At 32.8% G+C, this 17693-nt stretch overlaps 1 protein-coding gene across 1 annotated transcript in view; it reads left to right on the top strand.

The window, feature by feature from the left end:
• The window catches only part of KLHL1 (kelch like family member 1), a 353403-nt gene that overhangs the window by 215467 nt on the left and 120243 nt on the right, over nt 1-17693 (top strand). The window lies entirely within an intron of this gene.

Genomic DNA, 17693 nt, shown 5'->3' with positions numbered 1-17693 from the left:
ACGGTTATGAAGTAGTAGCATTTAGCAGTTGGAATTATGGAATCTTCAATAATTGGAGCTAAGGAGAATCCAGACACCAAGTGAACCAACTGCCTCATTTTACTGATGAGTTATATAGGACAGATGAACTGGTAAGAACAAGTTCATTCAACTTGTAAGAAGAAGAGTATTTTTCTCTGATTTAGTCTTATGTTTTTACCTTGTCATGTTGCAAAATTATCTATGCACAGCAATGTTAACCTGGGGTTTCCTTGAATTCTCAGGCTATCAAGAAATAAGTTTGAAGGTAGCTCTTAGCTTGAAATGATAAATACAATTGTAGGTGTATACATTTTTGTGGGAGATGTAAGGGGCCTGTAACATTCACCAGATTCTTCATTTGGATCCATACTACCATCAATACTTTCACTGATCCATATATTACAAAGAATGTAAAATAGGGAATTAGGACATTGGGAAAGAATGACAGGCAAGTACATGTTAATAAATGAAATGAGAATTATGATCATATATTAAGATTGCAAAGTTTGAAAAAAAAAAACACTGTACCAAAATTGAGAAAACAAATGAAGTTTTACAAATAAAGGAATAGTTGTCTTTCATTTGGCTGCTGAAATGAATAAAGCAGTAAAGACAGAGGAGAAGAATTTATGGAGGTTCTGCCTAAGCAAATTATATGAGTTTATCTTAACACCAGGATCTTAAAAAGGAAGAAAAATGTGTTTAGGTAACTAAACAATGAATTGTGAATCAAAGCACTGGATTTTTCTGAATCTTCCATTCTAGGTTCTGATGCCAGATATCCTTAGACCCTGGGGATCTTCTCCCAAGATAGAAATGGCCAATGACCACTATTAGGCAATAATAGGTAGATACCCATTAACCAAAGATAGATGATGTGACAGTTGGTACCTTAGACCCCTGCCCACCCATTTCAACTGTATGTTGAAATGTGGGGAGCATGGAGTTAAGCCAGTGGCCAAAAATCATCATGATCAGAAAAAAAATCGTAAGTACTAGGAAGCATAACTGAAGAGGCCAAAAATATAACCAGGGCTCAAGCTTTTCATGATATGCCTTTCCTTCATACTCTCTCCCCCTACTCTTCTGTCATCAAAACTGGGAGATGCTGGGACGCCTGGTGGCTCAGTGGTTTAGCGCCTGCCCTCCGCCCAGGGGGTAATCCTGGAGTCCCAGGGATCGAGTCCCACATCGGGCTCCCTGCATGGAACCTGCTTCTCCCTCTGCTTATGTCTCAGCCTCTCTCTCTCTCTATGTGTGTGTCTCATGAATAAATAAATAAAATCTTTAAAAAAAAATGGGAGATGCTTTTACCTGTACATCCATCTATGCTATTCCATCAGAATAGACATGTACATTCTATTGACTTATTTGTTACTAAAGCTACACATTACAAACGGAGTTTTACTTCTTTTTGGATCAGCTGCTTTATCTTAGTGAAACAATATTTATTTACATTAGAAAACAAGATATGATTTTTTTTGGTGTAACTAGCTAGTAAAAGACTTTTAAGTTAACTCTTATTAGAGTGTTTAATAGTCATAAATACAGCATGTGTCTACTATCTATTTCTCATTTGTCAAATTAGGGGTATTGCAAACATTACTTTATGTATAATTTCAAATTAGATGTGGAGGAAGAAAGAGTAAAACACATTTTCTTTTCATGAAATATTTTGGATATAAGAGGTGTTATCACTTCCTTAACTGATGCTAATGAATTACATGTTATTATAGCATCTTCCATATATTTCTACCCAGATTTTAAAGATTTCTGTGAAAAAAAATGGTGAAGAAAGGAGAGCAGGGGAATATAAACTAACAAGTTTTTATCTCCTTCTTTAGTTACCAACATAACATACTTTATTTCAATTAATTTCTACATTATGCTTATGTAGTAACTGTTATTATTACCACTTGACTAATGAACAAATTGAGAATCAGCACAGTAGCCATCTTCCTATTAAGTTGCAGAGCTCAGATTGTGCTCTAGATATACGTGACATTATTGTAGTTCTTATTCCACTGAGGGGAAATTACAGTATTTACTTTTGTGATTGGCTTCAGATTTAACTGGATGTCCAACCAGAGTTAAAAAAGAGTTTGATCAAAAAAAAAAAAAAAAGAGTTTGATCTAATCTAGGATTTTCTAGCCTTTTACGTGAACTTTCAAAGTAGCTAAGCATCATACATGCCTTCAGAAAAGCTATTATGATGATCAGAAAAACTTTTTTCTTGATCCTGGAGCTCTTAAATATAGGTTTTTCCCTAATATATATTGCTTGTGTGCACACACACACACTCTCTCTCACTTTTCTTTCTCTCTCGTTATGTATGTTTATACATATGTTTAATATATTAATTATATAAAATGCAGTATTATATTTTAAAGTACTAGCAGTATTTAAAAGAGGGAGAGTCTCCATTTTCTCTTGAGGTAAGAATTTATTTTCAAAAGAAATAGTAAATAGGCTAATTTTTAAATAAAAACTATGGTTATTTGGTGTAGAAAAACATGAGGATATACATTTTTGTAGACAGTATGAATTTCAGTTGAGAAAAGTGGTAAACAAAATGAGCTCCAGAAAAGAATAAAAAAGAGACATAAAATGACTCAGAAGTAAAATGTCTATTTTATCCTGTATTGAAATATAACAGCTAATATTGAAATAAATTCAGTTGACTTTGCTGCAGAAAGGACCAGAGCAAAAGGCAAAATGAAAGAAATACATAATGAGTCATAGTCTAAGAAACAGTGAATGACTTCTATTATCTTTTTAAATAAGTGAGGAATAGAATTTTGCATAATAGTTTCTGTGTTTTTCTTGAATACCCAGAGGTTTAAAATTTTCAATAGAATTGGAAAAAATATGGAAATTTTATTTTAGAGAGTGATTGTGTATACACACACACACACACACAAAGGAGGTTAACCATATTGATTTACTCATTTTTCTATGTTTTCTCTTATAAAAATGCAACAAAAGAATACGTTGCTGTGCAATAAACATGTTTTAACATTACATAACTATCATTTCCACTGGTTTTAACTGCTTTTGTAAGATGTATCCTTATAATACGTACATAAATATTTATTTATCATATACATATTTTAAAAATACACTTAACTATCCAATTTTTGGCGGGTTATTTTCTAATGATTGGTTTGGAAAGTTGAAGCATGCTATTCTGAAAATCAAAGGAATGCAGTATATATTTATATAGTCAAGCCAAAAGGTCTTTAGGAAAATTTGGTTTTGTCACAATAACAGATTATTTAGAAAGTTAGAGATATACAAGTAAACTTTACTTCCTGTCTTGGAATTGGTATTGTTTATCTCTTTTGAGATGACAAAGATAAAGATTTCTCAGATCTTGCTAACCAAAATACCTATTGACTCTTAAATATGTAGCAGTGTGTGTTTATGTGCATAAACATTTATTTTCCGTAGCAAAATGTGAAAGGAAAAAAAATCATTTGCAATGGAATAATAAATTATTGCCTAAACTTAAGGGAGTATAGTTTACTATAATTAGAAAAAATAACAAAGTAACAAGGAAACTCAGGAGGGTCACTTAAGGAAACAGATACTACCTCTATTTTATAGGAATAAATTCTTTCTATGCGAAGCTGTAATTTATCCCAAAAGATCCTTTATGTAATAATAGCAACATGTGAAGGGAGAGGTCAGCAACATTTTTTACTCCATTGGAAATGTGAAATTTGATCAGATACTGGTGACATAGACCCTCCTGTCCATAAAAATTATAGCCACAACTAAAAAACCTAATGAAAAGCAAGCAAAGTGACAAAAAAGAAATCAATACAAAAAGAACATTCATAAATCACAATGGAAGATATACAGAGTAGATTATACTCTTGAATAATTTATATGTTTTGTTTGATTTTACTTTTCCAAAGCAAACATAGGTAAACTACTCCTTGATAAATCTGACAACTTTCCACATTTGTCAGCATTAATGTTCACTATTTAGTGTGTTATATATCTTGTTTTTACAAAGGAAAAGAAACTAAAAAGAAAATATTTTGACTCTTACAAATGAGCAAGGCAAAAACTAATCAAACACATTAATGCAGTCTATTACTGGTCTTTGTTGCTTTTTAGTTTGTTTTTGTTCTTTTTTTTCCCCCTCTTTGATCTACTTGCTCTCTGATTAATTAATGATTATACCAGGCATCATCAAAGAAATAGTCTTCTCCAGGATGCGTGGGTGGCTCAGTGATTGAGCATCTGCCTTCAGATCAGGACATGATCCCGGGGTCCTGGGATTGAGTTCTGCATTGGGCTCCCTGCAGGGAGCTTGCTTCTCCCTCTGTCTCTGCCTCTCTCTTGTGTCTCTCATGAACAAATAAGATAAAATATTTTTAAAAATAGTCTTCTCTATAAAACTAGACTATAATATTTTTTAAAGCATGGAATAATGTTATTTTCTAAAAGAAATGAGAAACAATGTCTTTAAAACAGAAATGCATGGACGATATGTGCTTCTAAAATCTTACAGTTTTACCTTAAATACTATTTAGTATTTATGATCATTTAACCCATGATAACATTCACAATTCAAGTTACAACACTAAGAAAATACAAAAACTTTTTATTTCAACAGTTTTTGTCAATGCGGTAAAATAATATGCACTCTTTGGTAAAAAGCGTAGAGAAGTTGGAGCCTAATATGAAAGCCTTTAAGTTTTTTTTTTAATATAGTGCTCATAAGTGTCTCTGCTTTTGTCAAGGGCTGAGCCCACTGCTTGTGGTTTGTACCCCATTTTTCTTGCCACTGAAATTTCTCTACTTCAGTAACCCTTCTATGTTTTATATTATCAATTGGTTCCACATTGGATCATTCTAATTAACTTGCAAAGATTTATTGTTTCAGACATATTAAAACAAAAATCCCCATATTCCTACCAAGTGTTCTAATTCTATTTATTTTTCCAGCAAAATATGTAGCTATTATTGTTTATAGTTAATAAATATACTTATTAATAATCATCATTCTCCCTTCAATCCACTATAACTAGTCCTTTGAACTATTCAAAATCACCTGAAACCTCCATGCTGTCATATTTTTTCCCATCTCACTTGTTTTCATCTTACTTGGCTTCCCAGCAGCTTTAACAAAATTGGCCTGGCCACTCTTACTCACTTGTTATTGCTAATTTTTTCTACTCTTTGATTGCAATTCTCCAGTACACCATATTTTCTCCATAAATAATAGCATTCTTCTATACTTTTAAATACTATATATGAGTCAATTATAAATTCCAAATTTATATATTCAGCTCTAAACTCTTCCTGAGAGATAGATACACATACCCAGTTAACTATTTGACACATCTAATTAGATATCCAATAGCCATTCAAAACTTCACATGATCATAATGGAAGATTTCAAAATCCCAAGACTTCCTCCCTGTCTCCCATTCTCAGTAAATATAGTATTACGAACCATCTAGTTTCTCAGGCCTAAATTCTAGAACTTTTAATTCTCTACTTTGCACTTTGTTTAATATTCAATTCCTTAGGAAGTCCTTTTGGCTGTATTCTAAACTATATCCTAAATCTGTTCTTTTTTTTTTTTTTCTTTCTTGGCCTTTCTATAGCCCCATCCTAAAATAACCCACCACCATATGTCTCCTATGCCTTTGGAATAGTCTTCTACCTGTTATTTTAACTTTTATGTTTAATAATGCTTAGCAATAATTTCTATCTAGCAACCAGATAGAACTTTTGAAGCATGAATGCACTAATTTCAAACTTAAGATTTATGTTCTTAGGACAAAAATCAGAATATCCCTATCCTGCAAGGTCTATATCATCAGTCCCATGAATACTTACTTCCCTGACCTAATCTCTTCCCAGCACTTAGTATCTTCTAGGTGCACCGATATTCTTTCTGTTTCTTGCAAAAGTCAGGTTTATTTCTTCTATAGAACATTTGTACTAGCCAATTCTGAGGGCTAGAAAAGGTGGCCTGCCAGCAGAAGAGGGTGGTGGTGATAGGAATAGTCTTCTCAGGTGTAAGCAATGAAAGGGGAAGCATGGTTTGTAAATAATTAAAGACAATAATAAAATGGCTGAAAGTCAGTCTGCTTTTATTATTAGCATACCTTGACAATTCTATACAATGCTATTGATAACATATTTCTACTTGCTGGGATGAGCTGTCCACCGCATCCTTTTTCTAGTCTCCTACTGCATAGATGTTCACCTTTATCATAGCACAGCCTACTCTTTCTAATGAATCACATGCCACATCCAATGTGTCTTGTCCTTAGCACTCTCACCTACTATTTTCTTGCTTAGTTTTAGTCTGTTTTTATCTATTTTTTTATAACTATATTTTTTAGAAAACCAGACTTGAAGTTCTCATTCACAAAGTTCTTGCTGTAATTGGTACTCAAAAAGTGTTCATTGAATCAGCAAATGAAATGTTTATTCTAAGTCTTAGGAATTTTGGTTTCATTTCACCATCAGTTGATATATGATTTACCTGGAATGAGAGAGAATCTACAATTGTATGTTGTGATGGAACTAACAGTGGGTACTAGGAACATAGTCATAAATAGCACATTCACTCAGATTTTACTACAAATCCCTAACTGAATGGACAATGGTAAGGATACACTCTCTCATCTCTTTATTAGGTATATTCACAGAACATAAATTCATCAGAATTCCTCTAATTCAATGATATATTTAAAAATAATTGACTATAAGAATAATGTGTTCCATTTTCATTGCTAGCATAATAAATCAGAAAACAAAGTCCATTTCATGAAAAAAACAAAAACAAAACCTGAACTTGAGTTAGTTCATAAGCATTTTTGTACATATTAATTAATATACATAACATTTACCAAGAGGCCACACAGAGTAAGAACAATTATTTTTCTCAATTAAACATTAAGGAAGAATTTCATTTTTTATTCATGCCTATTTTATATAACAATGATAAAATTAAAGGATATAATAATTTGTAAGAGGACTAACAAAAAATGTGGAACGTTTGTAATGAAGTCATTTAAAACACTAAACCTTTTCCAGGATTTTAATTTAGGATTTAGGGAACTCAATTAACTCATGAAGCTACTATAATATTTTAGTGACTGAAGTTTAAAGAGATGAAATCTGGTAATTAAAATAGGATCCTTAGCCTAAAGAATACTCTTAATGTTTGGGTCCATCTCACTGGGAAAGCTATAGTAGAGAAATTTGCCTTGATCCAATTATAAAATTATTTTGATAAATAATTTATTTAGGACATAGATAAAATATGCTCCTACATCCCTTGTCAACATTGCTATTTTTATAAAATATTGTTGCTTGTTACTCTTTGAGGAAAAACAAGGCAGCCTGTGTAGCTGAAGCAAAGTGTCCAATGTGTTAGTTACTAGAAGAATTTAGAGAAGGTAAGGATCTAAAACACTGAATGATATAAGCAATTATAAGGACTTTAGTACTTTCTTGAACTGAAATGGAAGCCATTGCAGTTCCTGTAGACTAGAGCTAAGCATACAGGAAAAATGGGGTCAATAAATTGATAAAACAAAAATAAATTGATAAACACCAAACAGTGTGGGCAGGGGCAGGTAGGGATCAAGTGTGTTTGAATACAGGTGTGATTCCAAAGGGAGGAAATTTGATTATGTAAAACAGAGGGCAGAACTGTTGTAATATTTTGTCTGAATGTGCTAGAGTAGGTAGGATTTCATGCACAAGTGGATAAGTGGATAAATTGGCTTTAGAAAAGAGGATCGAAAAATTATCTATGAGAACAGGTGAAAAGCAAAAACGTGTGTACACATCTTGGTAGGTGAGCAGATGCAATGGTATAAATGACTGTTTGGATCCTATTTTTGACTCTGACATTAATTCAGCGTTTGATCATGGAAAGTTAATTTCATTGGGCCTCAGTTTTCACATCAGGACAAGAAGATGGAAATATTCTTGAATGAAAGTAGGTTTTCATTTTCCTAAGAATTAATGTCTACTCAATAAATAATTGACAAATAATTTTATAGAAAATTAAGATACATATGCCTCCCCATCTGCAAAAAAATAATTTTTACCATGTCTCAAACCTTTCATGAAATTTCATTCAATATGTACCAAAAGAAAAAAAATTAAAAACTTGGAAGAACTTTTTGCTCACCAAATAAATGGTCATTAGTGAATTATAGATCCCTTCCATTGCAGTCATTTTTTTCCCCTAATAATCATCATTCACAACTTTTAAATGACAAAAATCCTATGACTTAAAAAAAAAAACTGTTGTAAATTACTTTGCAAACCTGTATAATTTAAATCATTCCTAGGAGGAAAGGAAGCAAAATATAAGCTATGTGAAGGAATCACAAGTGAATTGAATTTTATCACACTTGTATTGAAATGACTCCTACTATAATTTTAATTTACAAGAGTATAAAATAAATAAAACAATGTATTACTATAATGACTCTGAAAATGGGAAAAATATCTCCCAAGAAGAACAATTTAACACTAATGATTATCCAGAGAATCAGGCAAATGCACTCTTTACTATTCTAATTAAATGGCAAATACCTATAGGTCACCCAGAATAAAAGTTGTTATTTTAATAATATTCTGAATATAACAGTACAGTACTAAAGTTAAAAAATGATAAATATTTGCATATATTTTGTATAACTATTCAAATTTATTGGAGTGATTTTTTTTCAAAATATAAAGGTAAATTATCTTAGAATAATCTTACTGCTGCTAAGTATCATGCAATTTCATATTCTAACCATTAGGAAAATGGTGCACATGTTAATTTAATATTTCCCACAAATACATCAAATTTTCCAATTCAGTTCTCCTGATAAATGAAAGTAAATTTTATTTACTTTCCATGTATTCAATTTTAAGTATATGAAAACAATTATGAGTTTGCTATGATCAGACATTTTTTAGTATTCTGTAATTTAACTTCATCAAGTAGAATTCATTAAGTGGGCATATTACTTTTTCTTTTTAATCCAAAGTTTATGAAACATTACTGTGATTTTTTTGAATTTTGTTAATTTCAAGTTATGTTTACTCCAATATTTTCTACTCACTTTTGACTTCCTTATCAGGCCAATTCAGATCAGCTTAGAATTTATTTTTCCATAATCACCAGAGAAAATACATGAATGATCACATGACACTATCCTCAAAGGTATATTCACCTTACTTTCATAGATTTTTATGGCAAAAAGGACCTTCAAAACCAGCTCCCTAATATTTTGCAGGTAGAAATTGAGGTTCTGAGAATTAAAACAGACTATTTTTTTTTTTAAGATTTTATTTATTTATTCATGAGAGACACAGAGAGAGACAGAGGCAGAGACACAGGCAGAGGGAGAAGCAGGCTCCACATAGGGAGCCCGACAGGATCGATCTCAGGTCACCAGGATCACACCCTGGGCTGAAGAGGGGCCAAACCGCTGAGCCACCAGGGCTGCCCAACACAGACTATTTTAGATAATTTAAATTTAAAAACTCACTGATGCATGTACAATGGAATTTAGGAATTCTAACTCTCAAAACAGAATTTTTTCCACCTTTGAGAATAAACTTTCAAACAACAACAACAAAAATATTTTAACTCTTACATCTTAGCATTTAGCACCTGGTGAGGTATGAACTGTCATCATGTATGACACCTGGAGCAGAAAAGACAACACAGACACTGAACATCGCCAATATTTCATGTTATATCTCATGTGGAAAGTTAGATAATTTAAACCACAAAACCTAATTTTGTTGCAATTCAAAGAAAATATTTCCCTGAACAAATAAGTAATGTACAGTTGTATTTCAGGTATGGGGCACCCAGCTGTCTCAGTTAGCAGAGTGTGTGACTCTTGGTATTGGGATTGTAGGTTCTAGCCCCAGGTTGACTGTAAAGATTACTTTAAAAAAATGAAATCTTTAAAAAAAATTAAATAAAAACTAATAAGTAAATAAAATATATCAAAGATATTTCTGAGGACTTGTTTTTCCACTAAAGAAAATCTATCTTTATTTGGCATGGAATAATGATTTAATAAATAGATGTTTAATGTTCAAATTTAATTATTAATTTTAAAGCAAAATATTTGTTTTTCTTTTGAAGAACATTTAAAAAATAAAAATCATGTCAACTAAAAATAGCTTTCAAAAATAAATATTATGGGTGCCTGCGTGGCTTAGTTAAGTGTCTGACTCCTGACAGCTCAGGTCATTATCTCCAGGTCTTAAGATCAAGTCAGGGGTGGGGTCTGCACTCAGCATGGAGCCTGCTTGAGATTCTCTCTCTTCTTCTGCTCCTTTCCTTCTTTACTCTCTCTCTCTTCAAATATATGTGGATAGATAGATAGATAGACAGATAAAGATATATAGATATATAGATATTTTTGATATAGATATTTTTGATATTCTACATTGTATACATATGTATATATATATTTGATATTCTATTACTAAACTCTTTTTGCTACAGTTTACATAAATGTTTCTCATTTTCTTGGTGTGACAAAGAGCTGCAATAATTAGCTTAAACAAATCAGGATTGTGGGTGGTGATTTCATCAGTGACAACCAGAAATTAGAAACAGAAGAAAAGACAGATTAAAAGGCAATATTTTCACTATGTATTTTTAAATTGTCATTTATTATACTATAGAATTCATGACCAATAACTCTATATTTAAAGGTTTATGCTATTTTTTTCTCAAAATATGTAAAATGCAATTTCATTTAAAAATCACTTGATAGGGCAGCCCTGGTGGCTCAGCCGCTTAGCGCTGCCTTCAGCCCAGGGCCAGATCCTGGAAACCTGGAATCAAGTCCCACATCGGGCTCCCTGCGTAGAGCCTGCTTCTCCCTCTGCCTGTGTCTCTGCCTCTCTCTCTCTCTCTCTCTCTCTCTCTCTCTCTGGAATAAATAAATAAAGTATTAAAAAATGTTAAAAAATCACTTGATAGACTATATATTTTTAAAGATTTATTTATTTTTAGAGAGAAACAGAGTATAAGGATTAAATATGTACTCTTTAAGTCAAAATATACCATATTTCCTATAGGATAAAGTGGCAAATTTTGATCCTAAAATTATAAACTACTGAAGCAATGACAAAAGCATGCTCTGTTTTTGAATTATTAAGCTTTCTTATTACATCTACGTTTGGTCTTTGAAAAGATTTGCTCTAGACTAGCATTTTCTAACACTTTATTCATGGACAAATAGTATTTAAAGGTATTTATCACAAAACTGTTTCATGTTAAAAAAATTATAAGCCCATCCTGCCATATCTCCCCCACTTTAAAATTTTGTAATATGGATTGTCATCATAATATAATTAAAAACTCACTTAAACTCATGGTTTCTCTGAAGAAAACATTTCAAGTAATGGCTATTAAGTCTCATGGAAAGAATGATCTGTAGAACACACTAGAGAATTACTTTTTTGGGTAGTTATTATTTTTTAAAGTTTTGGAATTCTTAATGAAAAAGATTAATAAACAATTGATTTTCATTTAGAGTTAATTATCCTAAATTAAAGGCATTCTAAGTGTGTTTATATTTAAAGAAATCGGCTCTCTTCCATTTCTGAGTTTATGTACCACAAAGTAGCCTGCAAAATTGGCTTTGCTGAGCTGGAAAAGCAGCATATTCAGTGAATTCAATAAGCTGACCTATAAAGACCTGGAAATAGAGTCATAAATAATAATGAATGTGTTATTCTCAATTCAGTCAGCTGTGGGGGTTTTCCAAACCATTAAACAACTTCTCAATTTGCTACAAATCAGCATAAGTGTTGTACTCTTTTCAAAAGGAAGCTAGAATAAGAGATGGCAAGTATATGGTAAGAATTTAGGGAGTGATGAATATTTAATCATAAGGAACACCTAAAATCTGGTTACAGTGAGCAGTCACTCATGATATTCATCTATTATGAAAAAAATGAGATTTTATCTTGACCATTAGATTTCACCTCATGCTAATATTCAAGCTAATGCTCATTATTTTCTAAATATGCTAAAATATATATAAAATTGGGCAGATAAGGAAGTTATGCCTAAAATATAAAGATCTATTTGAATGATAAATGCCCATTTCATTTGATTGGTCATTTTTTTTTAGGAGACTGGAATCTTGTCCTGAGGTCATGTCCAGAAACAAAGATATGTGTTATCTCTTCAAATAAAGTCCTTACTGGCAGCTGTTGTCTTCTATTGCATGTGCTATCAAGTTTGTTTGTTTGTTTGTTTGTTTGTTTGTTTGTTTGTTTTATAAATGTGATTCTTTAAAATGTTCTACATCTCTTCTTTCCATGTATATTATCAATACCTTTGGATTAGACCTTATCATTCTTTTTTTTTTTTTTTTGCAATGGATTCAGTGGTAATTATCCAACTCTAGTGACTAGTCTATCCCCCACTTGACATTCCTCACAATGCCTCCAGAGTGAATTTTTTAAAACATAAATTCATTTTATAACTATGCTATATTGATTAAAAGGCAAATCATACATACATACAACAGCGAAAACAATAAAAAAACCAAAATGCTACCATTAATAATACAAGAATGAGTCATTTGGTGAAAATTAGTCTAGAAACCTCTTCACTCACTTACTCACTTACTTATTCACACACTCATTTCATAAAGACTTTGTATGTGCCACTTGTATGCCAGGAGTATGCCCTTGGGTTTAACAAGCACTTGAATCAAACAAAAAAAAAAATTAAAATTAAAAAAAAAATTAAAAAAAAAACATTGAATCAAACAGACTGCTCTTTACTATTATGCAGTTCACATTTTAGCAAGAAGGGGGGCAGGGTAGAAGAGTGGCAACAGGCATCCAACAAACCATGCATTCATTATAACTCAGATGGTGAAAATAATCATGAATTAAAAGAAATAGGACAAGGCAAAAGAGTGTTTGGGGTTGCCATTTTAGGTAGGCAGTCCAGAAAAATCCTATGAAAAGTGATTTTGATCAGAGACATAAAATAAATGAGGGAAAAACCAAACAGATATAAGGCAAAAGAGTGTTCCCTGGAGAAAGAACAGCAAAGAGGCCAGGGTAAATAGAGTTATTTGGACAGGGTAGCAGGAGTGTGGACGATGAGGTCAGAAGTATTCAGGAAATAGATAATACAGGGCTTAAATGGTCATAGGGAGTTTACTTTTATGCTAATAACTATGGAAAGTTACTGCAGGATTTTGAGCAGAGAAGACACATAACTCTATTTTTCTTATTTTTTACTATGGAAATATTCAAATGTATTCTAAAGTAAAGAGTAACACTATCTTAAAAGGAGCATCTAGCTAGTGTATGAAAAATAAACTATATGATGGTGCAATAGCTAAGGTCCCAGCAGGTTATAAAATTTACCCAAAAATGGTTCATATGAAGAGATATTAATGAAGGCACTACTTACAGAGGTGTGGCCAGTGTTCAGGAAATGAACAGAGGATATTGAGGACTCAGGAAACCTGAGCCAAGGCGATGTTATAGGAAATCTTATTATATAATTCAGAAAGATTGGAGCTATGGCAGAGTGGATGTTCTACTTGAGCCATAGTCATAAAGAGACACCACTACAGCTACATCATACAGGGAACAGGGAAGAAATATACTTATCTTCATTTCTATCACCTGACTTTCTGGTTATAAGTCCCATGGCTGGACTTAGCCAAAGCAAATTAGCAAGAGAGCCGGGTGATGCAGTTCCAGAAGGTTCAGCCTCATGAAGAACTGAACTGAACAGAGAATAGTGCAAAGTGAATGACAAGGAAACAAAATAATCATCACTAAAAGGATAGACTATAAGCAGATACACCAGTTAGGAAGTTTTATAATAGTCTAGGTAAGATGTTAGCTTGTCTCAGGGTTGTAGTAGTAAATATATTCTAAATATATCTTGAAGGTTAAACTACCAGTATGTCCAGTGGACTTGATGTGTTGAATGAGACAAAAAGAGGATTAATAAGGACATTAAGTTTATATGATTACATGGCTTCATATATAAGGATGGAATTTTGGATAGATGGATGGATGGAGATTGAAATATATAGAGAGAAAAGAGGGAGAAAGATTTTGTTAAGAGTAGAATCTCGGGAACCCTGGGTGGCACAGCGGTTTGGCGCCTGCCTTTGGCCCAGGGCACGATCCTGGAGACCCGGGATCGAATCCCACGTCGGGCTCCCGGTGCGTGGAGCCTGCTTCTCCCTCTGCCTATGTCTCTGCCTCTCTCTCTCTCTCTCTCTCTCTCTCTGTGTGACTATCATAAGTAAATAAAAAAATTAAAAAAAAAAGAGTAGAATCTCACTAAACAATATACTTTGAGTAAATATCAATACTGTGGATTCTACTTGACTTCTTGTCATTCCTCTGGACAGATGACTTTTCTTCCTGAAACTATCCTTTATTGTTTTCCATGCTTGGCAAATAGGTACTTATCTTTACTGATTTGGTTTAAAGAACACACCCTGTTGTAAGTATTTCTTTACAACATAATACTTAGTTGAGCATATCTTACTATCTCTTAGAGTATTTTGTTCATAATTCTTGTACCTTTTGACCACCTTCACCCATTTCACCCACCACCTGCCCCCTGCCTATGGTAACCACTAATCTATTCTCTGTATCTATAATTTTGGTTTTATTTGTTTGGTTTTTTATGTGTATGTGTTTAAGATCCCACATATGAGTGAAATCATACAGTATTTGTCTTTGTGACTCATTTCATTTAGCATAATGCCCTCAAAGTCCATCCATGTCATCACAAACGGCAGGATTTCTTTCTTTCATAGGGATGAATAATATTCCTACATATATACATATCATATTTTCTTTATCATTCATCTCTCAATGGACACCTAGGTTGTTTCCATGTCTTAGCTATTCTCAATAAGGCTAATGCTGCAATGACCATGGAGGTAGGGATATCCTTTCAAGTTTGTGTTTTTGTTTTCTTTGGATAAATACCAGAATCATAATTACTGGATCTGGTGAATACCACTTTAAGCAATTATCTTCCTATATATATCTACACATTAAATTGATTAATGTTGCTTCTTGAAATGACTTTCAACTGTTATGCAAGTCCTGGAGGGTTTTTTGTAAGGAACAGAAGAAGAATGAATGGTTTAATGATTCCTGTTTTGAAAAAGTCAACCAATTGAAAAGTGAGATGTTGGATACAGATACTTTTCAACACAAAATACTATACTTTTGCTTAGCTGTTAGTACTAGAAAATCATAACCATATACTGTATTATGTTATAAATTATATATTACTCCTTTATAAGTTATATTATGAATTATTTAAGTTAGGAACTGATATATTACTTTTGCATATGCCAAAGTGTCTGACATAGGTTTGACACATTCCAATTATTTTAATACACTTAATATTAATATTAATAAGTTTATATTTTCCCTTATCCCTGAAGTTTGTTCAGTCAAGATGTTTGAACAACTCATTTCATACCCAAACTTCAGAAACTCTACAGGCAGAGTGTATGCCCAGTGGAATAGCTTTACTTGAGAGAATTATTTTAATCCCTTATTGACTTGCAATATGCATCCACCTTGATGTTTTCAGAGGAATGTATCTCACTGATGATGATCAAAAGAGGTATGTTGGACTTTGATCAGAGTAAATCTAAAGAAGGCTAGAAATCTGCAAATATGCAGTGATTAAAATTCTTTCTCCAACTTCTTTTAGTGGAATGAGAGAAATGAAATCCTGACTGATGCCTTATAATTAGTGTAAGAGAAACTGAGAGGTTTTTATTTAAATAATTGAGATAGGGATCCCTGGGTGGCGCAGTGGTTTGGCGCCTGCCTTTGGCCCAGGGCGCGATCCTGGAGACCCGGGATCGAATCCCACATCAGGCTCCCGGTGCATGGAGCCTGCTTCTCCCTCTGCCTGTGTCTCTGCTTCTCTCTCTCTATGTCTATCATGAATAAATAAATAAAATCTTAAAAAAAAAAAAGATTTAAAAAAAAAATAATTGAGATAGCGCTAAAGCAAAACAAAAATTTAATACTGTGACCATTATTATTAGAGAAATCAGGAAATCTAGTTTTCCAGAGTACACTGAATGCAGTCTCTTCAATTGCTTTCCTGCAGATCGGTGTCAAAGAACTTCCAGAAGATCATTTGCTTCTTACCATCAGCATTAACTTCTCTGAGACAGAACATGGGAGAAGCAGAGGAAGAATTATCAGTCTTTCTGGTAGCACCAGATGCTCTTTATAGGCTTAAGATAGTTAACTTCTTTTTGGATATTGTGTGTAGGCCACATGCAGATTTGTCCTTCTCAATGAAAGTATACTTTAGAATGACCCTCATACTTAGGCCACTGTGCTTATTAACTATGGTTATTCTGGGGACATTTTGCTACCTCTTAACTCAGAGAAATTTTTTATAAGAATAACTTACAGAAATGCAGAATAACACTGAATATCACAATAAATTTTATTCTTTTAGGAGCATATTGCTTATCACAAGGTGTTTTGAAATCAAGTGATCACAGTACCTCATTTAAGTAGAGTTCATCAATTTCAGGCAAATACAGCCAGTATTTAAATGTAATCGTTTCTAGGAGATCTTAGTTAAGCTATCCAACTCGAAATAATTAAATGTGTTTAAACTGGTTTTATTCCCTTAGGAGATTTATCTTTATGGTCTTGGTAACTATCAGATATGTTAGTTCTAGAAGAAAAGGCGATCCAGAAAATTAGTGTAAATTATAACTTGAGAGACTTTCCAGGCCAGGCAAGAACTATCATAGAGCCTAGATACATAAGAGCATGCTAAATATCTTTAGAAAGGAAGCAGGAGTTTAGAAAAAGGAAGAAGCAAGGCAAATATAAATATTTATTAATTTTACTCTTTGAAAAGATACCTTTTATTAATATATCAGAAATATTGGGCAGCTTGGGTGGTTCAGCAGTTTAGCTCCACATTCAGCCCAGGGTATGATCCTGGAGACCTGGGATCGAGTCCCACGTCGGACTCCCTGCATGGAGGCTTCTTCTCCCTCAGCCTGTGTCTCTGCCTATCTCTCTCTCTCTCTCTCTGTCTCTCATGAATAAATAAATAAATAAATCTTAGTACAAATAAATAAATAAATAAATAAATATTTACCAAATACTGTGATAATGTTCTTATTTATAATATTTTTAGGCAGACACAGCCCAATACCTACTTAAAATGCAGAGAATGACTATTTCATACAACTCAAAAGTTAAGAATGCCTTAGTTAATCCAATGCTACTGATTAAGCAAATCTCTCATAAGAGTCATGGTATCCTCAGAAAGCATAAATGTGCAATGTACATCAGTTTGAGTCCATGTCTCATTCTTCACAAAGATGGCAAAGATGGCTTGCTAGCTACTATGACCTGCTATTTCCCAATCAGAAATGTTTTTGTGAAAGAGCTAAAAGAAGCATACACACAAATAATAGTTTCTCATGAGGAAATCCACATACATTTGAACATGTCCTTTTCCAATTATCTCCTTGCAAAATAAGTGACATATAGCAGAATTTTAGAAAGATATACTCTTCCAGGTTTTACCTTTAAAATTCAAATAAATAGAGTTAATATTTAGGAAGGAGACAGCTTCCTACAAATCCAT

Source organism: Vulpes vulpes, chromosome 6 (genome assembly GCF_048418805.1).
Source record: "Vulpes vulpes isolate BD-2025 chromosome 6, VulVul3, whole genome shotgun sequence".
Classification (NCBI taxonomy): Eukaryota; Metazoa; Chordata; class Mammalia; order Carnivora; family Canidae; genus Vulpes; species Vulpes vulpes.
Note: the sequence above shows the minus strand (reverse complement) of the source record. Positions and strands in the feature narration are given on the sequence as shown.